The 12226-nt window shown below is 41.7% G+C and overlaps 1 protein-coding gene and 1 pseudogene across 3 annotated transcripts in view; both read right to left on the reverse strand.

The window, feature by feature from the left end:
* The window catches only part of ATRNL1 (attractin like 1), a 572934-nt gene that overhangs the window by 59423 nt on the left and 501285 nt on the right, over window positions 1–12226 (reverse strand). The gene's annotated exons all lie outside the window — the stretch shown is intronic.
* LOC111739074 lies at window positions 4484–4602 on the reverse strand (annotated as a pseudogene).

Genomic DNA, 12226 nt, shown 5'->3' on the forward strand with positions numbered 1-12226 from the left:
ATGTATGTATGTATGTATGTATGTATGTATCTGATTATCTAATGAGAGATTCATCTAGAACAGACTGGAAGCACAGAGAACAAAAAGTTAACACTGATATGGTATTATAAGCGCTTTACATTTCCTTTTGTGCATTTCTCAATATTTTACACACTTTCTACAATGAATATATATTTGTATTATAGTCAAAAGAAATCATTATTTTTTAAAAGCATTCTTACACAAAGCAGAAAAAAACTACTAGACTTAATAGCTTAGAGAGAGGCCATATTGAGCAAGACAAGTTCTAAGTACTTGTTATTAGATGTACACCCAGAGAAAACAGAGAGAATTGCTTGGTGCAACTCGTCCGAACTGGTGAGATGATCCACAATGGATGTCTTCCTGACAGTGGGGCAATATTACCATCTTCCCACCTCCAAGGAGCTAACAGTATCGTTATTAATTCTTGACATGCTATACAATCTCACTGAGTACAATGGAATTTACAATGAGACATGATTCTTTGAATCTGTTTGTTTTATTTTATTTATTTTGGGTAAGGCACAAATTTTACATAAGTACTCTCTGCTTATACAGTCACTGTTCATCATTTAATTATATAGTTAATGCCAGGGATTACAATAGCAAACGCACAAAAATGTAATTATAGGATAAGTACCTGGTAATTTCTATTCTCTAAAGTGAAGATTGAATGTTAATTAGGTTTAAGCATATTATAGTAGGTGCAATTATCAGGTAATCTTTGGGAATGTGTACTTTTTGGATCAGCATTTATGAAGAAAATCCCATGCAGTTACTGAGAAATGTCATAAAAAGCTGCAGACCTTTGTGCACTGATAAAAGAAAGAATTAGAGAAGTTAATTCCTTATTGGTATCACTGTATTCCCACTGCTCTTTTGTAATTCTGTCCCTCTGAATGCTCAATTATTCAATATTCCCAGCTACCTGGAACATTTGGAAAAGCTGTACGTGTGATGCATATCTAAGTACAAATGCCTGAAGAAGCCAAGTCCATCAGACAGAACCTCTCTTCAGCAGTTTTTGCATTTAAACATGAAATCATAATGAAGTGTCCAGGTGGCAAAATTGTTTGCTCCAGCAGCTGCAGCACCGACTCAAGAATTCAAAAGCAGAAGCCCAACAGATCAACGGCTCCCCACACATTATCTCCGTAACATGCAATTTGTTTTCAACGATAATTAGATATTTACAGAGAGAGATAATTAGGAAGAAGAGCTTAATGCTTTTTGTGGTTGTTGTTTGCTGAGGATCTCCCGACAGCTAGGATCCACTACGAGAGGGACGGGGCTCTGATACTGTGGTCTGCAGCAGCCAGCTATGTAAACATTCTGCAGGGTGAAATAAAACCATCCTAAATTCAAACCTTTCTGTAGTTAATTGGTGTATCGTATCTGCCATCCTTAAAAATCGGCCAGAATTCTGTTTATAAGTGCTTCATAAGCACAGATTGCCAAAAGAAATATTAGGCCAGATATAAAGAGAGATGAGCTAAAATACAATCTCCCATCCTTCTGGAGTGGTGATGGCTGAAACAGCCATGCATAGGTGGGATCCGGATGGAAACTGATATTTTCTTTTGCTCATTTGTGATGGCTGGTTCCCTTCTCTCTTCAGTCCCAATGCTGCTGCTACCGGAGCTCATCTCTAAATGTCCTGTTTTCTCTGGAATTTTACTGATAGAATCAACCACCAGGTTCCTTCCTATGGGCAGTGGACACCACGCTATTGAGAAATGTACTTTTCCACGTCCATCGCAAATGCCCCTCCACAGGCTGAGCGCGGAGGGCACAGAAAGACCTCATGTGCATCAGAAGGACGTGGGCCACTTCTGAACAGCTCAGCGAGCCTTACCCGACCCCGGCAGATGGCTCAAACTTGGGACATTCACTCCCAAAGTCACAGTTCTCTACCAAAACCCTAGAAGGCTCCCTCTGCTCTCTCCTCTTCAAAGGCAACTACTAAACTGACTCTTATCACCAATGATTGTCAAAAAAAACCCAACAAAAAAACAACTTTATATAAATGGAATCGTATAGTACATACTCTTGTGGCTGACTTTTGTTCAGCCTTACATGAGATTCATCGATGCTGTTGCATGTAGCAATAGTCTGTTTATTCTACTGCTGTGTGCTAGTCCTGTGTATAAATATACTACACTTCTTTGTCCATCCTACTGTTGATGGCTGTTTGGTTTGTTTCCAGCTTTTAGCTATTACAATTATACTGCTATAAACATTTTTGTTCAAGTCCTTGCTTGTCCTTTGGTATAAGGGCATGTGTCCTTTGGTTTAAGGACATATCCATTTCTGTTGGGTTTATACCTAAAGATATAATTGCCTGCTGACTCCTAACAGCTGAAACTCACTCACTCATATGCATGAGAGGTTTGTTTCTCTAACAGAAGAGAAGGAAGTTTTGTTGAGGAAGGGGTCCGAGATGGAAGGAGGAGCATAGCAGGGAAAGAAACGGCAACTATTTTCCCACTGGGGCTTGTGGGCTGGACGTGTCCCCTGTGCAGGAAGGGTGAAGACATGCTTGCAAGGGTGCGATGGCTATGAAGAGAGGTGTCCAGGAGCAGAGGGTATGCTCCCACAATCCTGTGCAAAACTGAACCCAGGTCTGGTGCCTTTGAGAATAAGAGTTTGGGATTATCAAGAGGCTGCAGCCTTGGACAGTTACTGGCGTCTGTTCCTGTGACAGACCATAGCAGTGGGAGGCATCTAAAGGCTTTATGGGCAGGGAACATGGACAAGGGATGGCTGGAACCAGAGGGTTCGAACAGAGCCGCAGTCACATGGTAACTGTGGTTCATTCCTTTGGGGACTTCCAGAAATAACTAGCAGCCTGTTGGGAGGCAGGGAGCACTAAGGCTCACTGGTTGGCAATGGCTGAGGTGTCAGGAGACATCTAGCTAATTAAAAAAACCAGTCAGCGCACAAAGTGGTTAATGCTTTAGCAGTATGATGAGCAAACACCCAAGAGCCAGTGGGGAACAGAAGCCCTTCCGTTTGGAGCTGAGGCCTGAGAGTTAGAAGATGAGGCCGGGCAAATAAGTGAGGGCTGCCGAGCCGAGGAGTTTGAATTTTACCTTGTTAGAAATGGCTAGCCTTCAAAGATCTTTGCGTGAGAGAACAGGCTAAATGTGTTCGAGAAAATTACCTGTAGCCGCAGTGTGGAGAGGACAGTGAGGGATGGAAGCCACTTAGAAGGTCCTGGAGAAAGTGATGAGCACCGTGCAAGGCAGGTGGAAACGCACATGGGACGTGGAGTCAGACGGACTTGAGCAGGTAGCACTCATTTAGGGCCAAAATATCGAAATCATCTAAGCATCAGATTCCACGTTTCCAAAATGGCTACGATGGATGAGAAAGACACCCCGTAATGAGTAAAAGATATAAAGTCCCTGGCTCTTTGAACTACAGAAATAGTCAGAGGCGGGATCGACACTTGTGTTTGACTAAATGGAAAGGATGAAGGAGAATTCAGAGATGATTTTGCTATTCTAGTTAGGCAAACGAGCGAGAACCCAGCACAGAGAAGAGCGACCGAGTGGGAGAAAGCTACCGAGTTCTGGCGTCGGTGCGTCTGAGCACCTGCGCATCACTGTCCCGGCAGAAACGGAAGCAGCCTCGGGGGCGATGCGAACGGCTGTGCGAGCGCCTGGAGAGGGGGCGAGTGCGGCCTGAAACGCAGCGCGCACTCGGCGCCAGTCCACGAACCCTTCCAGTTCCACTACCTTTTTATTCGCCATAGGTTTCCTCTAGGCAGAGCTTGAGATGCCCCCGCTTTTCTCCTGACCCTAGACCCAGGCTGAGGTGGAATCCAGCTTCTCAGACCCTTGGGTCCTTCGGAAAAGCGAGCTTTTTAGTATGAGCTACGTATCTGCTTCCTGGGCTGACAGCACCGGCCAGTCTGAATAAAGCACTCTACCCGAGGTCCTGAGCAAGACGACTTTATCCTGAAATAATTTTGGTTGTTGGTTCGGCATATGAGATGATTCCCGTCTGACACAGTCTTTGCCTCATTTCCAAAGATGATCGGCATCATCTTTGCTATGTCAGCTTTTACCATCTGGTGAATTCTGAGTTCTAGTTACTGAAAATTTTCCTGACTCCTGAACCCAGCTTTTACCACTCCACTGTGACCCCAAGTCTTCTCCATGCTGTTCTTTTAACTAGTTCCCACCCATCACGCACAGCCTCTTCTTGGCTCCCTGATTTATCGGTGCCCATGAGTGAGTGCAACCTCAGTTTCAGGTTGAAAATGCTTTCCTTGAAGCCACTTGAATCACAATTTGGCCAGCATCTCTAGTGTTCCTTTCAAAGAAACGCATGGCGATTATTATTTAATTATAATTTATCTACGATCTACTTCTCAAATGATTTAAAGCAGCTTAGTGATCAGTTTTAATCATCATAGTTAGGGTCTTCCCCAGTTAACTTTTTTTTTTTTTTTAAATGCCTACAGCACCTGGTCTTCTTAGGTGATCTCCCATCCAAGTATTAACCAGGCCTGACCCTGCTTAGCTTCCAAGATCAGATGAGATCGGGCACGTTCAGGGTGGCATGGCTGTAGATTAAAGAAGCTATTTGTAGTACACATGCCTACACAGCATCGGGGGCACTAGCATTAACGGAATGGGTACTAAAAAACACATCTATTATGCAGCAGAGAACAGAATCTTGAAACTACAGAGCCACAATACAATGTCAAGTGGGACCTTCTTACTCTCGGTATAAATGAAGTACATCTCCATGTCCCTCTAGGACAGAGAAAGAGCAAAAGAAATTTGCTATACAGTATGTGCCCTGCCCACCTCCCCAGATTAATCTGTACCAACTGGAGACACGCTGATATTTTCTGCTACTCTGCTAGTTTAGACCCCCTTGGCAGGTTCAAAGCATTTGGCTAAGATGAGTGTGAGTGTGTATAGGTACCCTGAGGTTTTCTCTAAGTTATCCACATTTACTTCTTTCTTACAATTTCTTATAGCTATCTATTTCCTGAGAGAAGTATCTTCCTAGTGGCATTCTCTCCTGTCTAAACCACAGTGATAAAGAAATCATGTCTCTCATTGCAAACATCAAATTGTGGAGCATGAAGTTGGCTAGAAAGATCTGTGTCCTCGGTGTATACGGCCAGTGAGCGAGGCTGGCCAACAGGATCTGAAACAGATTTAGCTGGGATGGTGTCCTGCGGAGCAGAGGTTCCGCCATCATTCTGCACATCAGACCACATGCAAAGTGGCTTTTAAACTAGGTCCACAGAGCCCTCAAGAGGTTTGTCAAGGGGGCGGCGAGGAGAAAGGGGAGGGCGGGTTTCTCGCCTTACTCCTTTCTACCAGAGCGACTCCACGTTCATCTGCTGGGATTGCTCCAAAGGCTCCATCTGCAGAAAGGATTCCGTGGCACCGCTGGACTTCTCTCGGACACTCCCACATCGGGCTGCCAGCGTCCCAAAGGGTAGAGTCGGTGTTTACCCCACTTAGTGCCATTTAGCCAGGGCCTACCACAGGGCTTAGAATTTTGTTGGTACTCACTAAATATTTTGGGGTAAACGTATAAAACAGTGAAATCCACATATTAAGGGGAACACATTGCCAAATTTTTAAAGGGATGAAACCAACATAGAGCATTTCTATAGCTATGTGGTTGGCTGATATATTTAAAGTTAATCGTGGTGATATTGTTTACTGTTTATATTTACTAAGAGTTAAATATTCTTCAGCAATGCTTTTGTTCCCAAAGTCCAAATAAAAGTCTCATCCAGGTACTACTGTAGGGGAAATACTTGAATAGCAGGGCACCTTACCGACTAGTTGCCATTAATATACCTTGATTCCTGATCCAACTGTCTATGCGGACAGGGACTCTGGATTGGGCCTACCCGCACTGCCACATTCTGGAGAAACAGCTAACAGGGGGTTTAGTATTTCCTGACAGACATTATTGATTTGAGCAAATTTATAGTCTTCCCACTCTGATTTTCCCAGTGGTCTCCAAGGATCTGACCAAACTCAGGGATATCTAAGTCTATACAGGCAGCCGTATTTCTAGCTGTGGATACTGGCTACAGGTCTCTTTCTTTCACAGGATACATTCTGAAAAGGAGTGATTTCTTTATTTACATTAATAGCAAATAAAATGACTTCCATTCTGCCTAAAGTGAAATACAATGCAAGTAGCATTCTAACTTCAATCAGATAGATGCCTCCTTCTCAATTTTGTTCTCATACTTCTAAGAAAGCCGGAAAAGTAGTCTATGGTAATAGCAGCTCAAAACAGCTCTATTACAATATACCAGTTACTCATTTTAGTTTGCAATTGCTTATAGAGCACAAAAGTTGTATGGCTCTTGGCTTGGATCCATAAGGCAGAAAATTTACTGTACTATGCTTCTAATTGTGTACTATGCCTTTTAAAGGGAAAATCATTCTAGATAAATTGTTTAGCTGAAATGCTAGAAATGTTTTAAACAGAAAAAATGTTTCCTTTCCCGGAACTGTCGGAACAGTTCTTTAATTAAAACATGGCAAGCTCATAGCTAAGAGAATATTCCGGGAGCAGGAAGTTAGAATTCCGTTTACTAACCACTTAAAAACACAAATTACCAAAAATGCTTAAAAATTATTATTTAATATATAGTATCTTAGCAATTAATTATGTTTATCACCGTCAAATCTCTGTAATTATGCAGTAATCATTGATTCATCAAACCTTAATTGAGCACACACTGAATTCTATGTCTGAGTAAACTTACATAGTAACCCCATTACCCTCCCCCAATCTGGGGATTTCACTTCAGAGAGGCTCAAAAGTGAGAAACACAATAAAAAAGGAGAAAGGTAAAAGAGACGCAGACAAACCTCTGAACGGCGAAGTCAATGATGGTTAGAAAGTTTGTGCATTTTACTAGGTATGTAGATATTTGCATGTTATTACCCAAATAAATATGAACCAAATGGAAGAGCAAATGATTTAGTGACGTGTGAAGAAAGGACATATGTTGTCGGTCAAGCACTGAATTAAGCATGTTATAGATATTAACTCGTTTTAGCCTTTTGCTACTCCTAAGACATAGGTAATGTTATCCCCATTTTACGAAAAGAAACACTTACGCTGAAAAAGGCTAAGTGTCCTCCCAGGATAAAACACCTAGGGAGTGGTCCACATGCATCTGACACAAATCCGACATGGTGACCATTAAAGCATGTTGCCTTGGTCATTTAGCTTGTGCCTATAGGACGTGGCTGGGTAATATGAGGGCCTTACAGGTAGTGGTTCATTCACACTTACATTTGTCCCATTTTTACTTTGTATTCACGAGTCTCAGTATAGCTTTTCAATGTCGCTATGACTGAATGCTGCCTTAAGCCAAGGCCCCAGTCTTTAATGGTTGGCTTTATTCAGGCCCTGGACTCGGAGATTAAACTCTCTGCAAGTGAACTCAAGTCTCTTAAAGATCAGATCTCAACCCAAGATGCCACAACTTTGCAATGCCAACAGCCAGCCCTCTGGCCCCCTGCAAATCACTGACCTCATTTCTGCCCTGAAATCTCTTTCTTCCAGTCTTTGGCTGACCCTGGTCATCCTTCAAAGTTCCCACAGTGATGTCTTTCACTCAGGGAGTCCATCTATAACCACTAAATCTAAATGAGGAACCTTCTTTCATACCGTCCTGCATTTTCCTTCACTGCAATTATCGTAATTTGTAATTAGGTACACATATGTGTGATTACTTGTTTGATGCCTGTCTCCCACACCGTACAGTAAGCTTCATTAGGGCAGGGACCACTCCTATTTTGTTCCCTCTGAGCTCACATTTAGTAAGTGCTCATAGCATATAAAGGAAACAAACAACCTACACAAAGCCCTTAGTCCACGCTACATGCCCCATACACATCAGCAATACTATTTCACAAATGAATGAACTCGATTTAGATCCTTAGATCTTCACCCTCACTCCACGATCCTTTTTGTTTCAGGGACTGATATCTTGGTTCGGAGGGATTTCTTTTAGAGTCTCTTTCTGGACTAATAGAAAAATTGACCCCGACCTTGTTCCTCAATGTGAACCTCAGGATAACCCGACCCCAAAGTGCTATCTGACTGGCTAAGCCCTCTCCTTCCCCGAACTGGTTAATGACAGTAAGTTTCAATTGCCTGGATGTTTTATTTATATAGATCACCCAATTTTTAATGATGCCTTGCTTACTAAGATCTTTAGGTTAATTCCAACAGCTCGCTAATTTTATTCAACTGGAAAAGAGCTCTCAAATCAACTTATATTAAGAACTTTGCTGTTAACATAAAAATCTCTTTAATGAGTTCACTGGTAGAGACGTATAATGCTGAGATGCACAAAAGATAAATGATTTATTAGTCAATTTAATTCAATTTTGTCAGCAAGTCCTATCAATTCTTACTTTGTAATAGCTTTCAAATTCGTTAGATACTCTCTTTTTCTAGCACTATCTGGACCCTTACCTGCTTGGATAACTTTAATTTTTTTCCTGACTTGTCCTCCACTTCTGGTCTGAATCTTTTACAATTGAGCTGGCATAATGCAGCAAAGTTAATTTTCTTAAAACCCTCCATTTGTAGGTCGGTCCCTGCTCAACAACCCATAATGGTTTTCCAATTCCCATCAGATCAAATTCAAGTGCATCTTGGGAGTGAGGGCTTTTCTGCTGTCTTCTATCTGCCTTAGCAACTCCCCAGTTGCAAATCGCTCGACTTTCTAACTCTTCTTTGTTCATGAGTTCCTCCACTGACTTCTCCTTTTATATTGTCTACCTAAGTCCTGCTCATCGCTTGAAAATTCAGGTTCTGCTGACTCCGTTGAACTTTAAGTGTATTCGTCTGCTAGGGCTTCCATAACAAAACATTACAGACTGAGTGGCTTAAACAACAGAACACAGTTCTGGAGACTAGGAGTCCAAGATCAAGGTGTCAGCAGGTGTGGAATGAGGCCTTTTGAGGCCTCTCTCCTTGGCTTGCAGCTGGCTGCCTTCCTCTGTGTTCTCACATAGACTTTTCTCTGTGTGCACAAACCCCTGGTGTATCTTCCTTTTCCTATGAAGACAGCATCCTTATAGAATTAAGGCCCAATCAAATGACTTCATTCAACATTAATTACCTCTTTAAAGGCTGTAAGTCCAAATGCAGCCACACTGAGGCTTAGGGCTGCAACATATAAATTTTGGGGAACACAATCCACTCCATAACATTTAGCGAATTTTTTTCTCTCATTTTCATCTTTTATAAAAAGTTCACATATTATTTCTCATCTGCCTGAGATGATAGCATCCTTCAGAAAAGTAAATATCTAAATTTTCTTATCTAGTCCTAAAGTTTGTGCATAACATGAATTGCTTTCTTCAATAGTGCCCAGTACTGAAGAAATGGACTCTCAAGAAACACCTGTAAAGGTAAACAACATCTTCATTTCCCTAGCCAGTAATGGAGGGCAACCTAAAATAAGGCAGGGACCTGGTTAACACTTGGTTATGCTATCTTCTTTAATTAGTGCTGGTTAGTGTGAGAACGGACACTTCAGTTGAGAGGTAGGGCAATCAGAGAGGTAATCTTCAAGCTGGAAGAACTCAGCCCACCACCTACAAGGTACCTCTGGCCCTGGACTCTGAATTATAAGGAAGCCTTAGGGTAACCCCGAAACGTGGAGGGGGATGTCACCAACAGGCCGAAAAGGCAACGGATTTCCAGCAGGCTGGAGGAGAGACAGCAACCATATCTGAGAAGCATGGAGAGCTGTGTAGAAGATCAGGGGGTGGGAAGATGACGGAGAGGAGACATCATTGCGCTGTCTCACGTTGGTTCTCCCAGACCTACTGCCCCCGGCAATTCCCACTACATCTTCAGAGCCTCGCTTTTAGCCATTCCAGTAGTTATTTGTATCTGGGTTAACACCCTTAACTGATCAATCAATGGAATTACTGAGAACCTTCTTGACAGAATTCTCAATGTCATTTTTCTTACCTTAACACTAAAATTAATTAAGTTATTAAGTAAAATGTTATGAGATAGTCCGTACGTATTCTAAAACCAGTCTTTGAATGAATGAACGACATGTTGCCAGTATACTTTCCTCGGCCATTTTGACTGAAAGTCAAAATATTTAGCTAATAGACCACCCACAGAGTAGATCCCAGGCAAAAGCTTTGTGGCAACAAAGTGTTTTTTTCCTTCTAGCTCAAGGGCCCTCACTCCTCCTTTCCCCAACCAAAAATTACCTTAAGGCACAGAATTTCAGACCTGAGCGAGTTAGGGAAGCATTTTACAGATGGACTAGAGTGGTCAAGAGTGAAAGGCCAGAGCCCTTAAAGTCATAACGTATAACACTTCTCACACTGAAAAGAAGCTTTTTCAGTCCTACTCAAATTCACCTTGGCTGAATTTAGTAGGGTATGAAGTCCTCCCAGGAGACTCTTCTGCCTCATATTTGCTACTCTGGGGTCCACGTCCTGGTTCCTGGTCATCCTTGCCTTGGAAATAGCTTTCTATCATTGTGGCATTGCCGGTGACTTACAAAACCAGCTTCTCTGCCGACAGCACAGACAGAGCTGTATGAAGGTCACGGACAAGCAAACAGGTAGATACAGACTAAGGAATTTCTTTCTGAAACCAGCCACATCGGCATGTTGTTCTCAATTGATTATGCTCAGCTGTTGCGCAGCTACTGTCTCCCATTTCAGGGTACTTATCTCACAATGAGGAAAACAATTAAAGGACACTGTGAAATATGATAGGAAGGACCTCCTTAAATGGTCAATAAACAGCGCGCGTTTGGCTAGGTTTTAAGGAAGCACAGCTATGCTGTAATCCTTGAAGATTCCCAGAAAATCTAGGCTTCCCAGAATTCTGACCTGATTTACATAAACAAATCAAGGAAATGCTGTATTCCTGGAGTCTTCATTATTCTTCTGACAAATGCTCGAAAAACTGGCAAACTGACGCATCTGCCTGATTTACACTTGCGCTTTCTCTGGAGCTCCTGCAGTCAGGATATAACAGCATCTCCAGGAAACTGCAAATATTCACTTTATTTCAATTAGTTTTCTCCACACAGTCCATCGCCTCTTCAGCCAGCTCAGAAAACATGACTTTTAGCATTGCTTAAGCTGCTTGACTTATGAGATAAGCCCTGAACTCCTACCTAGTCATTCCTAGGAAGATTGGGTCCTTTGTGTCTTATCAGTTTACCTGCTGGTATTTATTGAACACCATTTGTGATGAGCTCTCACTTTTTTTGGTCTATTTGAATTTTGACTTGATAAAATTTATCTTTATCTTCTGATGAACACAATTCTTCCTCTGTGACCTAGAGTCAAAAAAAAAAAATTTTTTTTTTTTGAATAGGCTAGACTAAATACAAAGCTCAGAAGTGAACAGTGCTCACTTTTGGATAAGACTTTTAAGCTGGCACAGTCCCTATTAGGCTTTTGAACTTTTAACAAGAGAAAGCACTGACATCTTTCTGTCAACATTTTCCTGAACCACAAATTGCTCATGCATTAGAAATTCTCTAGAAATGACACAAAAAAGGCGATGAAGCAAATGTATTCTTGTAGTGTAGGTCTGCAAGTCAGGGTAATTTCAGAATACACCACATAAGCTGAAAAGATGGCAGATGCAAGAATTGGATTTAACCATAGATGATAACCCAATTTTCTCCATAGTGCTGTAACTCAATAAGTCTTTAATGGCTTCTTAGATAAACAGATGGATGTCATCAAAAGGCACAGGATGATAAATCTGATTGGTGTCTGAACAATTTGTACTGCTTCATCCCCCAAACAAGTAGCAAGAGAAAAATGGGAGAATTCACCCTTAAGCCCCAGCATGGGAGTTTAAATTATTTGATTAGAAACAGCTGAATTTTCCCAGTGGCATAATATTGAAAACAACCAGAATGGCAAAGTCCAGGGAGTGCAATATATCTTTTTAATTAGGATTCTTCTTTTGAAGATTTATATTGCTTAGTTTAGCTGTGTTTATTCTTTAGTTGACTCAGTTTCTTTTCATACAGATTTCTGAATATTCAATTAAAGCTCTTTGGAAGATTATGACTTTCAATTATCCATGATGGCCCAGAGTTTATAGACTCTCGAGTCCATGGCCAGTTTCTGCTGGTCAAGCAGTTCCTGAATCTTTCAACAGTTCTTTACTTGAAAGCATTTTC

This window comes from Pteropus vampyrus, unplaced genomic scaffold (genome assembly GCF_000151845.1).
Source record: "Pteropus vampyrus isolate Shadow unplaced genomic scaffold, Pvam_2.0 Scaffold46, whole genome shotgun sequence".
Taxonomy (NCBI): Eukaryota; Metazoa; Chordata; class Mammalia; order Chiroptera; family Pteropodidae; genus Pteropus; species Pteropus vampyrus.